Source organism: Microtus ochrogaster, unplaced genomic scaffold (assembly GCF_000317375.1).
Source record: "Microtus ochrogaster isolate Prairie Vole_2 unplaced genomic scaffold, MicOch1.0 UNK32, whole genome shotgun sequence".
In the NCBI taxonomy this organism is placed as follows: Eukaryota; Metazoa; Chordata; class Mammalia; order Rodentia; family Cricetidae; genus Microtus; species Microtus ochrogaster.
In genome coordinates this window covers 811,691-828,002 of record NW_004949130.1, presented here as the reverse complement: position 1 = coordinate 828,002, position 16,312 = coordinate 811,691, and the positions used below count along the sequence as shown (strand labels likewise).

Sequence of the window (16,312 nt, the reverse complement as noted above, 5' to 3'; positions counted from 1 at the left end):
CTACCTCTTCTATTTCTCTTTCCTAATGATATCTATCTGTCCTGTCTAGTCCCTCACTTTACATCTAACCCCTGTAGCTCTATAGACTTTAGCATGGTTATCATTGACTTAACAGCTAATATCCACATATACATGAATATATAATCATTTCTCTGGGTTTCCTCACACAGGATGATTTTTTTTTCAAGTTCCATTCGTTCACCTGCAAATTTTGTGATCTTTTTAATGGCTGAGTAATATTTCATTCTGTAAATGTATCACATTTTCTTTATCCATTGTTCTGTTGAGGAATCTAGGTTGATTCCAGTTTCTGGCTGTTATGAACAGAGCATCAGTGAACATGGTTGAGCAGGTTTCTCTGTGGTAGGATGATCAACTCCCATCTTCCTGAGGAACCACACTGATTTCTATCTTGGCTATACAAGTTCACACTCCCACCAGCATTAGATGAGTTCCCCCTGCTCTAGATCCTCACTAGCGTGAGCTGTCACTTATTTCATTAATATTAGCTATCCTGACATGTGTAAGATGAAATCTCAAAGTAGTTTTGATTTGTAGTTAGTTCCATGATGGCTAAGGATGTTGAACATTTCTTTAAGTGTTTCTCAGCCATGTGAGTGTCTTCTTTTAGGAGTTGGATCCGTACACACATACTCTTTTTTTAAAAAAATTTTTTGAGATAGTTTTTCTCTGCATAGTTCTGGCTGTCCTGGAACTCACTCTGTAGACCAGGCTGGCCTAGAACTCACAGAGATCTGCCTGCCTCTGCTTCTTAAGTACTGTGCCGCCACCACCCAGCTCTGTACCCCATGTTTTAATTGGGTTAATTGTTTTCTTGATATCTAGTTTCTTGAGTTCTTTATATATTTTGGATATTAGCCCTCTACTGGATGTGTAGTTAGTAAAACTCTTTTCTTATTCTGTAGACTGCCACTTTGTCTGAATGATGGTGTCCTTAGCCTTGCAGAAGCTTTTCAGTTTCATGAGGTTCCATTTATTAACTGTTGATCTTAGTGCCTGTACTGAAGGTGTTCTGTTCAGAAAGATTTTCCTGTGCCAATAAGTTCAAGGCTATTTTACACTTTATTAGGTTCAGGGTCTATGGTTTTATGTTGAGGTCTTTGATACGTTTGGAGTTGAGTTATGTGCAGGGTGATAAATATGGATCTATTTGGGCTGGAGAGATGGCTCAGGGGTTAAGAGCATTGCCTGCTCTACCAAAGGTCCTGAGTTCAATTCCCAGCAACCACATGGTGGCTCACAACCATCTGTAATGGGGTCTGGTGCCCTCTTCTGGCCTGCAAGCATAGACACAGACAGAATAAATAAATAAATAAATTTTTTTAAAAAAATATGGATCTATTTGTATTCTTTTACAGACAGACATCCAGTTTGGCCAGTACCATTTGTTGAAGATGCTGTCTTTTTTCCAATGTGTACTTCTGGCTTCTTTATCAAAAATCAGATGTCCATAATGTGTGTAAGTTTATGTCTTGGTGTTCAGTTCAATTCCACTGACCTGTGTGTCTATTTTTGTGTCAATATCCTGCCAATACTTTTATGGATATAGCTCTGCAGTACACTTTGAGGTCAGGGATGGAGATACCTCCATAGGTTCCTTTATTATTCAGGATTGTTTCAAATATCCTAGGATTTTTGTTTATGCATGTGTTCCTCTATGAAACTGAAAACTGTCCTTTAAAGATCTGTGAAGAGCTGTATTGGAATTTTGATGGGAATTGCAAGGCTTGTGGGAGTAGCTAACCAATATCTGTTTAACTTAAGGCCCACTCAATGAGATGGAACCCATATGCAACACTATTCAGTAGGTCAAGAAACCTGAAACTAGATTGCCCAGGAACCTATATACTACTGTTCTACTAAAGAAGTCAGCAATAAAAAAAAATGACTCCTAATGACATCCTATACTCATAGATCAGTGCCTTGCTCAACCATCATCAGAGAAGCTTCTTCCTGCAGCAGCTGGGAACAGATACAGAGATCCACAGCCAGACAATATCCAGAGAGTGAGAGGCCTTGGAACACTGAGCCCTAAATGGGATATTTCCATCAAATCCCGCCCTTCAGGGCTCAGGAACCCCTGTGTAAGAGGAGGTAATCTTTGCTTGAATAACTCTCCCGAGCCCTCACTCTGTCCACACATGTGAATCACCATCTCCTCCCATCATTCCATAAATGCTTTCCTGCCTGATTTTCCTCCATCTTCTTCCTCTTGCCTGCTGTTTGCTGTGCAGCACACACATCCAGCCTACCAGAAAGGGCACTTTTAGGAATGAGTTTGTGTCTCTTTACTTTATTTAGGGCTCCAGTGCCTAGAAAAGGGTGTAGTACACTGGAGCCCTCAGGAAGTATTTGCTAAGTGGGAACATATCACCATTTCCTTGGTTTTCTCTCTCTTATCGGGATAGATAGTGCTTCTTATAGATAGGGCTTCCTGGGCAGACAGGTCCATCTTGGGAATGTAGATAGAGCAGACTCACGATACGGAGGGTTGAACACCTCCAAATGATGCCCATAGTAGGAAGGGATGAGCCACTCCATCACCAAAGACTTATCCTCTGGGAGGTGTTGTCATCAGAGGGCTATGCCTGGAGGAGCAGGGATGAGGAAAAATAGGTCCATCGGGTCTAAGAGTGTAGCAGTTCACTTCTGTACCCTAATGCCAAGGAGCGTGCCTTACACCGGAGAAATGTGCAGAAAGTGATATACTATGTGATATTGTATTGTTTATTAGTGGCATTGCTAATAAACAAAGGAGCGAATGAATGGGTAGACCCTCCCGACTGCAGAGCACCTCCTGCTGGCTGTCCTGAAAACTCACCAGCCCCTTGAACAGACCACAAGGAATAGGGGTGAACACAGCATAAGTAGAGGCAAGCCAGTACAGACCTGTGCCGATGTGGGCATGTGGGTCATGCCTGGGACAGATGACAACCCACAACCCACAGGACTCCAGTTGTCAGTCTTCAGGAAAAAGCTATGCTGTTCCAACCATGCATGTCATGTGCTAGTTTACGATACAGCAGGTAGGAGAAAGCCACTGGGTGAAAGCATTTTTAAATTTTTGCTTTATAATATAAATATACCGTGGTGGGTTGAGAGAAAATGGCCCCTAAAGAGAGTGGCACTATTAGGAGGTGGGGCTTTGTTGGAGGAGGGGTGTCACTGTGGGGGTGGGCTTTGGGGTCTCTTTTGTTCGAGCTTCTCTAAATGTGACACTCAGTCGGCTTCCTGTTGGCTGTAAGATGTAGCACTCTCAGCTCCAGCACATCTGCCTGCATGCAGTCATGCTCTCCGCCATGATAGTGGACAGAACCTCTGAAACTGTAGGCAAGCTACCACAATGAAATGATTTTCCTTTATAAGAGTTGCCATGGCCATGTTGTCTCTTCACAGCAACCTCACTAAGACATATACATATTTATGTATGTGTGTGTATATGGTCTTAGGTTTCTGTTGCTGAGATAATAATACATTATGATCAAAAGCAACTTGGGGAGAAAAGGATTTATTTGACTTATGCATTCCTACCACAGTTCATCATGAAGGGAAGTCAAGACAGGAATCCAAGTCAGAAAACTGGAGGCAGGAGCTAAAGCAGAGGCCATACAGGGACATTGTTTACTGGCTTGTTCTTCAGGCTCACATTCAGTTACCTTTCCTAGATTCCCAGGACCACCTGCCTAGGACTGGCACCGCCCACAGTGGGCTGGGCCATTCCACTGTGTTAGGTGTGGCCATTGTCATTAGGTGTGGTACCTAGCTGCAGCTTGCTGTTTGTTGATTCCTAAACAGAACACAATTGACTTTGCATGGGCAACCTTGATCTGTAGACAAGAAGAGCTCCTATCTTGGGAGCATTGAGAAATGTGTGTGTCTCTCATAATATCATGTTTCCAAGATCATAAGACTGAGTCTTTCCATTTCTTTGTCCTGCCTAGCAATGGGCTTAGAGTTCAAATCCAGTGATGCTGCCTACCCTGACCCTAATCATCCCTCTCTGAGTCTCATACTAGTGAGGGGCACTCCAGGGTACCCAGACGAAGAATCAGGAGACCCGGGCATCTAAGCCTGCCTTCCACTGCCACTAACTACATTGAAGTGTTCCCTCTGGGGACTTTCCTTTCTTCATTTGCACAAAGAGATGGAACAGCTACAGTCCTGGCCCTGCTGCCTGCTCATAGTCATTGAGAATCTGGCTCTCTGAGATAGACTCAGGAAATGCTGCTCTCATACATGGTGACCTAAGAGGCCCCGGTCATTTCCTGTCTCGGGGTTTTTGTCTTCGAAGTCTCTTCCCCTGGAGAAACACTCCTAAATATCTGCATGGCTAGCTTCTTACCCTCCCAGGCCTTTCTCCAATGCCCTCCTCCTCCCATCTACAACATCTTCCTGAAGACATCTTCCTTGACCCTAGGGGGTTCATGCACTTCACCTCCTTGGGTCAATCCCTAGCCATTCTAGTCTTCATCATCTTCAGGTACTCATGAAGCTGAACTTGTAACTGATTTATGACCAGAGTGCCCCAAGGATGTCAGGCCCACAAAGATGGCGACCATAGCTGCTTGGTTTGTGACCCTCTTTCAGCACCCTGGAATGATTTGATATGTGAAAAAAAAAAAAGAAGAAGACTGGCAGGTGCCTGCACTCGTTCCCCGCCTGGAAAAAGACAGGAGAGAACGCATGGTCTTCACCCCACAGAACAAAGTTGGTAAAGGTTGAGACCAGGAAGAAGAGGCCACTGGAGCCAGCGGTCTCCTCAGAACGACCCTCTACTTACCACAGATCTGCCCTTCAATCTCCTTTCTCCTACAACCCTCTGCCTTCTTTTCCCCATTTTCACAGCCTGATGTCAGCAAAAATACTCGAAACCTTTAGTGTGACTGATAGTGACTGATAGTCGCGGAGTCCTCTTTCCCGGGGTGTGCACAGGGGCAGCCTGTTTCTCCAGGCTGCACACAGAGATGACTTGCCACAGACAGTAAGAAGGAGATTGCCTTTTGTGAAGAAGGAGGAGGAGGAGGAGCAGAAGAGGAAGATGAGGAAGAGTAGGAGGACAGGAGGAAGGAGGAGAAGAGGAAGATGAGGAAGAATAGGAGGACAGGAGGAAGAAGAGGGGAGGAGGGAGAGAGGAAAACCACCTTGAAGGTGTGAAAACAGCACCCACAGTGGTCTCTGGTCCTTGACGAACACGTTCTCTCCGGACCTGCGCGTCAGAAACATCTCACGTGCTGCTCCCATCTCTGCTATCGTCCCCCCATGGAGTGCCCAACTGAGTCTCCAGTGAATACAACTGATAACGCAGGCTGCCTCCAGGGCCTCAGAGATGCTGTGCAAGCCTGGGATGTCTGAGGGATGGACACACGGGTCAGGGTAGCCACATGGCGTGGAGGAGTGGGAAAGCGTGAGCAGGGAGGAGAGGAGAGAAGCAGAGGTCAGCACCAATGAGCTAACCTGGAACCAGGAGGCGTCCCGTCCCTCCGGGTCTCCAGCTCACTTCCTCTGCTCGGCTGCTGATGGTTATATAATGCACAGCTTCCGCAGAGCCTTCTGGGATTTGCTGAAGCACTTACGAGTCTTCAGAATCCTTACCGCAGAGGGCAGCGGTCACATCCACATTTAGCTAGTGGGTCCAGGGCACACTTTGCTTTAGGCTGTTCCCCAGTTCAACTGCCGTGAAGTCCTTTGCACACCCTCCAAGGCAAGCCACTCTCTCTCGCCTGACAGAGACCCATGCTGAATGAACAGGACCTTGGAGAGACCAAACCCCATCCCTTCTGCCCACTCGCCCTCCCAGAAGAGCCTCTTTTGCAGAACACTATCTCTAGGGCTGCTTCAATTCTTCAAAAAAGAAGTGTGCTAGGATGTGAAAAAGCTAGAATGCAAAAATAAATAGTTGGGTTTTTTTTTTTTTTTTAAATAGGGGTTTGCAGGGAGTGTGGAGCCGGAAAAAAAGTGCGGCTATAAACAAGCCTGCCCGCGCCGCCGCGAAGGCAGTTAAGCGCCCAGTGGGCCTGGCGTGAGACCTCTTGGGCTTCTCTGAGGAGCAGGGGGGCGACTGACCACTTGTCCACAGGATGCGTTTTGATAACTTCCAGAAATGAGAGGGTGTTTTATGGGAAGGTAATTGGGCATAATTCCCTTCATGACTTAAGAGTCCACAGGCAGCCTCTGCAGCTGGCCCTTATTTGGAGCCATCAACAGCAAATGCTATTTTCATGGCCAATTTATTAAAGACTCCATGGTTTTTTATTTTTTTATTTTTTTTTTTTTGAGGAGACATCCCAAACACAAAAAGGGCTATATTTATTGATATGTTTAAAATATAGGTTTTTAACTGGATTCCTTAGCCCTTAAAAACAAAGTAAAGAGATAGACAGATACAATTATGTTCTGACTGGTTTCCGCCAACCTGCCCAATGGGAGCGTTTGTATATAGTTCTCAGTGCGCTGAAATCTGCTTAGAAAAGCAACAAGTCTTTTGTTCTGTTGACAACAGTTATTACAATTAATTCATTTTGTGATTGGTACTTGCGCTGAGTGACAAGGTGTTATTTTACCTCAGTAAAAGTTAAAGCGGTAATACCTACGTACACAATAACATCTTACGCTTGCTATCACTCAAGGGAGAAGAAAAGGCTGGCTCTGGGCTGCCAGCACCGTCGCCACCCTCCCCATACCCTCATGCTCCTCGGAGCTCAGAGGAACGAGCTCGTTCGTTTGCTCAAAGTTTCCACTTCTAAAACTCTCTCAGTCCTCCTGTAACCTTCTGCAGCCACATCAGGCCTGAGATCCAAAGGAAACAGGACTTGGAGAGGATTGGATATCTGGGTAGTCAGGGGCATGGTATACCAGGAACAGGGTAGCAAGCTCTGTTTCTTAGCTGGCCACTGCTTATCCAAGCATGTGTTTCTCTGGCAGGCCTAGAACTCATCACCCCTGAACACAGAGATCTCCCAGTCATGGAACTGGAGACACTTAGGGTGGCTAGTTCTTTGTCAGAGAGGTTGTCCAGTGTGATGTGTGCAACAGCCTCCCTGGTCCTTGCTCACTCAATGCCAGGAGTACCACTCGATGCTTGCAGATAATGCCAGTGTCCGCTGGGAAGGAGTATTCCTTCCACCACTCTTGGGAGCCTCTGCCACTTGTAGCGCCCTGCTCAGAGATGCCTGAGGAATCCCTTTCTCATCCTGATCATGGCTGGAGTTATCCAAGAAGGCTGGCTCTACTACCTAATCCCAGGGCAAAGCAGAGGTGAAGGGCAAGTTACAGATCCCAAAGGTAGGGACACCAGGCGACAATGGCCGTTTGATGGCATCTAAAATGAGTAGGTAAAATTGATGGCACAGACCTAGGGACCTCATCAAACACAGAGCCAAGGGGTCCACTGCACAGGCCATTTTCATTGGTAATGACCAAGAAAGATGGAGTCTGGAGTCTTCCAACACCAAATTCTTCAAACTCTGTCATTCAACAAATATCACAGCACAAAGATATATTGAGTAAGTTGAGCCTGAGAGTAAAGACCTGTAATCCCAAGCTACAGCAGGCTGAGGCAAGGGAATTTCTTGGGCTACAGAATTAATTCAAGGCTATCCTGGGTATCCAATTGAGATTCAATCTCAAAATAAAAATAAAAAAGGGTTGGAGATATGTGTGAACATATCCTATATACCCACAAAAATAAGTTCAGTCCCTAATACTGGGAAGGAAAAAAAAAACTAGAACTTTGTTTTTGTTCATCATTAAGAATTTCAGTAAGTTATTCACTGTGGTTCTATCCATTTTAGTTATCTGAGGGTCCAGTGGCTGGTTTCTGGGGTAGTGGCACCTCCTGATTGTTGTGTATTCCTGCTGTCATTCACTTCCTTGCATAGTTAGTCTTATCCGGGGGAACGTTTTAAAGTGATGGGGGGGAATCCCTGTTCTGAGTGGATAATCTCAGAGGGACCAAAAGTGTTTTCATGAATAATGAGGGGCAAGGCCTTGGGGGCACCGAAGGTAGAGGCCAAGCTCCTGTGACCTGCCCTACACAGCAGTCCTGTCACACAGGCAGTGGCCAAGTTCTGCATCTTTGACTGCCGAAACAGCCCCTCACTGTGTGACAGCTACAGGCCTGCTGTCTCTATGGCCCCCAAGCCAGGCCATTTCATCATGCCCATCTCCAGAGAACTGGACCACAGAACAGCCACACTGGAAGGCCACTGACAAGGAACCCTGGAAATCCTCCTTTTTCTTAGCAATATTTATCATCTTCTCAAAATCAATTGCATATTTTAAATGAAAACAAATGATGCTTTCTGGACTACTCGATACTTGCATCTTTGCCACCTAACAATGAAAAAGTCTCATGTAAAAACAAAACAAAAACCACCCATCTTTGCACCTATCAATTGCACCGTAATACAATTCAATAGTTAATACGATCCTCTTCGGGATCAAAACACACACAGTCGCAGGGTATCTGTGATACTGAGGAGGGATGACAGCTTCCTCACCCACCCCACCCCTGCACACTCCAGCCTCTAAGCCTCTCCCCTCGTCTTCCCCTACCAGAAGCTGTTTATTCCCAGTAAGGCTAAAAACAAGAGCTTATATATTTAATGATTTTAAAAGCAAAACGCTACCCACTGTCTGCACAATTGCCATTTTATCTCCCTAAACTTCTCCGGCTTGACGTTTTTAAAAGGGCAAAAGCAGAAAACCCTTCTATAATACCTAATTTGTACATCTGCAGTTTCCCTCTGACTAGCACGGCACCATATGTTTTTAATTATCGTAATAGCCCTAAAGAACCTGTTCGGTGGGAACCACATATGATCCTTTTATTACTGGTTTGCAGTTTCAACAGTTTTAGCTGGCTGGACAGGAGGAGTGGGCTCAAAGGCCTAAGATCCCACCCACAGAGGGGACCTCCTTCCCCTGCTTGACAGAGGTAATTGGGTACATGTGAGGTGGCTCTGAGGGGCCTTAGATATAAGCCTGGATCTCCCGTGATGCTGGGTTTGGGGCAGAGGCTGACAGCATGAAAATAAGGTTGATAAATATTATCCCAGCTTGACCTCTGCTGCTGTCTCCGTCCTTGGGGGCTGGGCAGACGGCAGCGCCAGCCTGGAGGGCTTGCCGGTGCTCCAGGCCACCCACTCTCTACCCCCACTGGCCCAAGGGGACCACTGCTGGGTTAGGGGTCAGGTTTCCTTGAGATCCTATTGCTTCGGGAAAGGGGAGGGGTGAGGTTTTACTTCTTTTTTCTCCCCTCTGGGAAATAACTGGATATAGTCCTAAGATGAATTGACTTGAGACTATGACGCTGGAGAAACTATGAGGTCAACATGAAAGGAGCGATGCAGCCACTGAGGGTCACGTGACTAGTTTAAGCTTTGGTCCCATGCACCAGCCTACCCTGCCAGTCTCTGTATGAAAGTTCTTTGGTTCTGTCTGGAGTTTTAATTGATATCTAGAAGGCTTCTCTCTTTTTCTGGGACCCAGAGTCACAGGTTGGCAGAAACGGCTGCTTTTATTTATCGGTCAGTTTAGGTTGGATGCATCCCAAAGGACTGATAAAGGCAACGAACGAAAGAGCAACCAGCCGCTGAGCAGGGACTGCCTCTGCCTGAGTTGCAGGTGATGTGGGGCAAGGGGAACCCCCTCCTGTCCCTGAGAATGACAGAATAATAGGATGATTCCTCCCCTGGGAGACATGGAAAGGATGCAATTGGCATTATCATCTGTAAGGGGCTGAGACAATAACTTGACCTTGGCTCATACTATGGACTTTTAGTTTGGGATTTTTTTAAGGCAGAGTCCAGAGATGTAATGGAGCCTTGGCCTTGAACACTTGAACCTCTTTTGGCTTCCCCAAAACTGAGATCACAGGCCTGTGCTGTTACTGCTGGCTTTATAGTGAAGACGGATTATTTTAACATCAATCTAAAGTGTTAAGTAACCCAAAGGACCAAGTCTTTCTATTAAGTCTGCCAGAGCCAGATCTCAGGTGGGCAGGGGGCAGGAGGGAGCATGGCAGGAGATTGCCATCTTCAACATGACCAAGATGTTCCAGATAGCTTTTTTATGAAGGGAGTAAGATTCCAGGGTAGGAAGGATTTCTGGGTGGTATGTGGGTCAACAAACACGAGGGAAGTGGGTCGTTTTCCTCTGGGTACCCACATGCCAGGTACACATATGTTCTCTAGGTACATAAAAGCCACTCTCTTTCCTGTTTCTTCTCGTTCACCCATCCCAAGGTGGCGGCACGCATTACTTTATCTGTTTGTTAGTTCTTGGCCACCACTGTATATAGAAAATACATTGTATGCAAAGAACCGGAGCTGGGCACAGTAAGCACATGCCTGCAGGCTTACACTTGGTAGGCAGGAGCAAAAGGATTGCCACGTTCTAGAACAGTCTAGGTTACTTTCTGAGGTCCTGTCTCAAAAAAAAAAAAAAAGAGGGGGCTGGAGAGATGGCTCAGAGGTTAAGGGCACTGACTGCTCTTCCAGAGGTCCTGAGTTCAATTCCCAGCAACCACATGGTGGCTCACAGCCATCTAGAATGAGATCTGGTGCCCTTTTCTGGCATGCAAGCATACATGGAAGGAATGTTGTATACATAATAAATAAGTAAATAAATAAATAAGCTTTTAAAAAAAGAAAAAATGCTAACAGAGGCTTGGCAGTATAGCTCAATGGTTTAACCCTTTTCTGGATAACATTACATTCTAGCTGTCCAGAGAGCCTCTCCAGATGCTAGGCTCTGGGGCTGAGATCTGACCTGTGTATTTCAGGGAGTAACTCTCTGCTTTCCCCAAGTTGCATGCAGTAACCAAGTCAAGGGCCACAGAACCCCTCTCTAATTGGAAGGTCATGGCTTTGACTGTGAGACATTTTTAGGAATCAAGGGGTCTGATGGGGTACCTGTCTGACTTGGTGTTACAAGCTGAGAGCAAATCTCGACACAGAGGACATGTCCGACCCCCGACCCCAGCACCACCTCCCTCCTGATCTGCAGTTCCGTCCTTGGCCAGTTCCCAGGGACAGGCATTCATTTGGCCAGCTGCACCTTGAAGCAAGAGAGTGAGACTCTCAAGTCCAGTGGAGCTGACCCCCCCCCCGGTGACCCCAGAAGACCCAGAGGAAGGTCTCTGGCCAGTCAAAGAAGGGGAGCAGAGAGGCACAGCCCCCACAGGAGAGGGGCTGCTCTTAGCCTTTGGCAAAGCAGGACCAGATGGCCACCCTCATTCAAGATGTCAGTGGTGACCTCGCAAGTCAACACATAGCAAGTACATCTTAATCAGAGTGAGTCCTTCCTGTGCTGGACAAGGCGATTGCACCAGCCCGCCCCTCAAGGAAACATGACCTCCTTAATCACAGCCTGCTGGAGGGCCCTGCCTTGCCCTGCCTGGCCCTGCAGCCAACAGTGGCCATCTCTACCCCTGCCCACCCTAGAGCTGGGCTCTCTCGGTGGCCCAGTGGAGTCTGGGCTGCAGAGAAGCTGCCTCCAAATTTCTGTCCCGAATAATAACTCACATTACTTGGATCCCATCTGCACCAGGGAAGGCAGAGCAGCGAGAGAGCATAAAACACAAAGTTCCCACAGACAACATCTGTCTTAGTGCAAACAATGGACCATTATCTTGTAAATAATTCTGATTAAGCTGCAGCATTTCCTCCTGTAACTGACTGCTGGGAAGCAGCATGGGGAAGAGGACACAGCTGGAGCGGCAGGCCCTGGCCACCAGGTGCTGTGCTCCGGAACCTCACCTGACCTATAGCTCCCTCCTAAGCACCTCTCTCCCTGGCCCTGTCAGACCACAGACACCTACCAACCTACCACCTGCAGCTCAAGCTGCTTTCCTGTCTCTGTTTTTCTGTTTCTCTGTTTCTCTGTCTCTCTCTCTCTCTGTCTCTCTCTCTCTCTCTGTGTCTCTCTGTCTCTCTCTCTTTCCCTCCCTCCCTCTCTCCCTCTCTCTTTCCTCCCTTGGATCCCTTTTCTCTACTTCCTCTATGGTTTTCTCCTTCCTCCCCTCTGCCTGGCTCCTAGGGTAGGACTGGGCTGCTCAACATGATGGGAATAGTACCCATTCTGAGGACTTAACACTTGCAGGTCTTAATGCTCTCTTTCTGGGAGTTGTCAGGCCTGGAGATTCCTCCCCAAATCCCTCTTCCCACCCCTAGGGACTGGGTCCATTGTGCCCAGGCCCATACCACAGTGTCCCTCCCACCTGTCTTCTGGGATGCCAAGATCAACTCACTCAACTCCTGCCTTGTCACCTGCCTCATGAAGCATCCCTTACTGAAAACTGGAGACTGCACAAAGCCACCCCAGTGTTACAGAATCTTGGTCCTTGACCTGCGTAAAAGCATTTATCCCCAAAGGCCCCCAAGAAAATAACCCTTGTGATTTAAAATTAAACAATGGCCCTGAGTGGGGTTCAGAAAAGACAGATACTCCAAGTCCAAAATTTTAATGTAAAACAAATGCACTCAGCAGCAACCCTATAACTACCACCTGGCCATCAGAGATGGGTGTTGCTGTTTTCCTAAGTCCTGATACCATTAGCAGACATTAGGAAAACAGCTCAGTTAGAGCCAGTGGGGCTGTATGTGAATCCCAGGGATGGTCTCATGGGGCCAGATTTCCAGATGTGTTCAGTCCAGGTGTTTAGGTGTGCAGACAGAAGACTTCAAGTGGTGAGTACAGTGGGACAGAATGGGTACCTAGGCCTACCCAAACCATAACCCACTCCGCACCCCTATGGCAGGTTTATATGGCACTCTGTCTGGGACCCTCTTGCTAATAGAAGTCCTAAAATGATTGATAAGAGAGCAACTTGTCTCTAAGTTATGTATACATATATACATATATGGTTATGTATTATAACCATTTTATTCTCTTAGATGTGGCCAAGTTTCTCACTTGACGGTCAAACTGAGGGTTAAGAGGTGGCACATGTCTTTAATCCCAGTACTTGGGAGGCAGAGGCTGGCAGATCTCTGTGAGTTTGAGACCAGCCTGGGCTACAGAGTGAGTTCCAGGACAGCCAGGGCTACACAGAAAAACCCTGTCTCGAAACCCTCCTCCCACTCCTACCCCCCAAAAAGAGGTGGCTCTGCCAAGATATTCAAGAAGTCAAGGACTGAAAGAATAGGAAAGTCCTAGGAAGGGAAGGATGCAGCTAGAACTCTGTGTCCCACCCACGTAAGAAACTCTCACCCTTTCACGAAGCTAGAAAACCCAGCTCAGTTGACTTTTCCTGCGGTAACAGTCTTCTGGAAATAACACAGAAACTCTTTGGTGGTCTTCTAATAATTTAGGAGAAGTCCCTCTAAGCCCTGATATGTCCTGTGACCTACAGTGATTGGATGTCTTTTCTCAAACTGGAGCCCTGTATGTTGAAGCACCATGCTCTGTGGAAATACCTGAGTCCTCCCAAATCCGAGGGCCTTCAGGTGAGTCTCATGAGGACTGTGCTACTCACTGGACGTAGGGTGGCAACTGAAGATCAAGGCTACAGGAGGCCATGAAGGGCATCGATTGGAGACCAAAGAGGCAACCCCGCTGCTTATCCCCCAAAGAAATGAAAAAGTGAGCTGTTTGAGCTCCGTGGTGGTGCCAGACGCCCGGTCACCTGACCCCAGACTGACTCTATGACCCTTAAGGTAAACTTTCTCCTAAGCTAAAAAGCTGGGTGCTTCTCAACATTTAATATTTGTAGTTCACTTCCCAATGGGAACCGCAGAATTATCTCATTCACTCTCATCCGTGGCTCTGGCAGGTCTGGAATGATCTACAATAAAGCCAGAAGAAAGAAAAAAAAATGTCCCAGGTCTGCTCGTGTAGCAGAGAGAGGAACTACTCTCAGTGTCCTCTTGTATCAACTATTTGAGGCCAGGTGACCTAGAGATCTGCTTTTGGGGGACCCTAGTCATGTCACCAAGGGAATCTGAAAGGACTGAAAGAGACTATGGTCCCTTTCCTTAAGAAGAAGGTAACGCATGACTTTGATCCCAGCACTCAGGAGGCAGAGACAGGTGGATCTCTGAGTTCAAGGTCAGCCTGGTCTACAGAGTGAGTTCCAGGACATCCAGGGCTACACAGAGAAATCCTATCTTGAAAAAAAATCCAAACCAAAAACAAAACAAAACAAAACAAAAACAAAAATGTCAACAAAAAGAGCTGACTGGAGTGTGAACTCGTAATTACCCAACCACGGAGGCAACTGTACCTTCCCAGACAAACATACCTTGGAGTACCCTCTCTTTGTGGTTATCCCCAATCTTCCCCCCAGGTCACACCAACCACTGTGCTCAAAACAGAAAGGGCAATGTGTCCACCATTTCAAAAGCAATGATTTGGTAAAACAACTGAAATTGCCTTCCCAGGTGGGTTGCGCTTCTCCTTTTATATGAATAACTAAGAGCATCTTATGTAAATCTCACTGCAGAAATTCAAGACAGAAACTTAACCCAGTGAACAGGCTATGGCTGAGTGGGCGTGTCTGGACAGCACAGAGCAGGAAGATGAACTCCTCAGAGAACCAGCCGGCATCAGTGAGCACAAATGGCTATTTTTGATAATGAACTAACTGCACAGAGTTTTCTGACTTTGACCCAGGGAATGGGCTCAGATTCTGTTTATTCAGGGACACCACTGTCAGTGTGTGCCTGTGTATTTAATCACTGTGAAGTTCCTTTGAGAAAAACAGAATATATACATACAATAATCTGTCCCCAAACTTAGATTTTCTCCTTCACTGGGCTATCAAAAGTCCGTTAAAGTATACACACTTCCACAACATGTGAACAGAGACACGAGTGTGGAGGTTTCCTGCAAACCTCCTTGTCTTTCTTGGCCTCTTGCGTCTGAAGCCACAGACACCTTCTTGTTCCTCCACTCCATAGATGGGGACCCTTTTGGGGTCTCCTATGCAGCACAGGGCAAAAGCCGACCATGCTGGGACCGCTCTAGGCTATAACAATCAAAGTAGGTCCAGAGGGGGTCATTTGTGTTTGCCCCAGCTCTGAATCCAAACTTGTAGGGCTTGTATAATCCCATGTGTATATGTGGGGGATGAGGAACCAACGGGAAGAATTACCAGCCTCTATGCAGAGCTCTTAAATGAAGTCGACTGATGTCCCAGGGGCCTGGGTCTATGTGGCTCCATTTGCAGGCAGCACACAGTGTGTTCTCAAGAACATTCCACTGGTGATATGGGAGTTGTTTGTTATCCAGAGGTGGAGATGGTAAGGAGGAAGTGGGTGGAGGCAGGAGGATCAGTACAAGGCATGATGAGGTGGACATCCCAAAATGAGAGGTAGGTGGAGGCTGGTCCATAGTGATGGGAGAATTGGAACCCGTGGAGGAGATCTCTTCTAAGCTTCCCCAGTTACCACAGGGGAGCAACTCAGGAAATACCCTGCTTATGAAGAGGAAATGCTACCAAGCCTTCTTGCTTAGAGACCCCAGGAGAGAGACTGGGCCCTGAAAGAAGGAAGACAGAACAGCAGATGCCTGGCTATGTGGCTCCAGGGAGCCCTCCGGGCTGTCAGTGTTGTGGGTGGAAGATAAGGAGTCCTCCTGTGCCTCCTTCCTTCTTACTTTGCACCCCACCTTGCCCCTCCCAAGCCCTGGCCCCTTAGGGCTTGCAGCAGGGCCCCTCAGAAGTCTGTTTCGGTCAAAGTGACCAACCCAGTAGATGAATTCTATCTGCAATGGGGGAGGCAGGTTTAAATGACCGGTAAAGCTGGGGACAATGTGCTCATCAGCCTGCGGGTGGGGAGGCACACCAGGAGAAGTACAGATGACTAGCTGGAGAAAGAGATGAATCACCCTCTTTTTGTATCCCAAATCTTTTGGGACACTTCCCGGAGTTGAGAGCACTCAGAAAGGAAGATGAGGTTCTTCTGTGTTCCCTTGGTGCCCACTGAGCCTGCACCCTGGTGGAGCTGGCATTGCTTGGTTGTGGCCACGTAAACCTGGCACCTGGAGGGAACGGACCCCTCCTTCACTTTCATTAGGCATTTGGGGATTGTCCTTTTCCCCCACTGGAACCCACAGTGTGACCTCAGTGTGACCTTCGGGGGTCTAGGGGTCTAGTAACAGCCCCAGTGCGGAGCACTGGACTCTGGAAAGGTTAGAAATCCTCAAGACTCCTCTATTTCCCACGGGACCTCTCCTCACACCTTCTCAAGTCCAGGTCTTACTCACTATCCCTTCCCCCTAGTCAGAGGCTCCTTAATGCTGCACTGTGACCTCAGGGGTCAAGATGAGCAGTCACTGTAAGACACACTGG

The 16,312-nt window shown here is 47.2% G+C and overlaps 1 protein-coding gene across 5 annotated transcripts in view; it reads right to left on the bottom strand.

Annotated features, from left to right (window-relative positions):
- Positions 1 to 16,312, bottom strand: part of Znf536 (zinc finger protein 536) — a 453,184-nt gene that overhangs the window by 132,938 nt on the left and 303,934 nt on the right. The gene's annotated exons all lie outside the window — the stretch shown is intronic.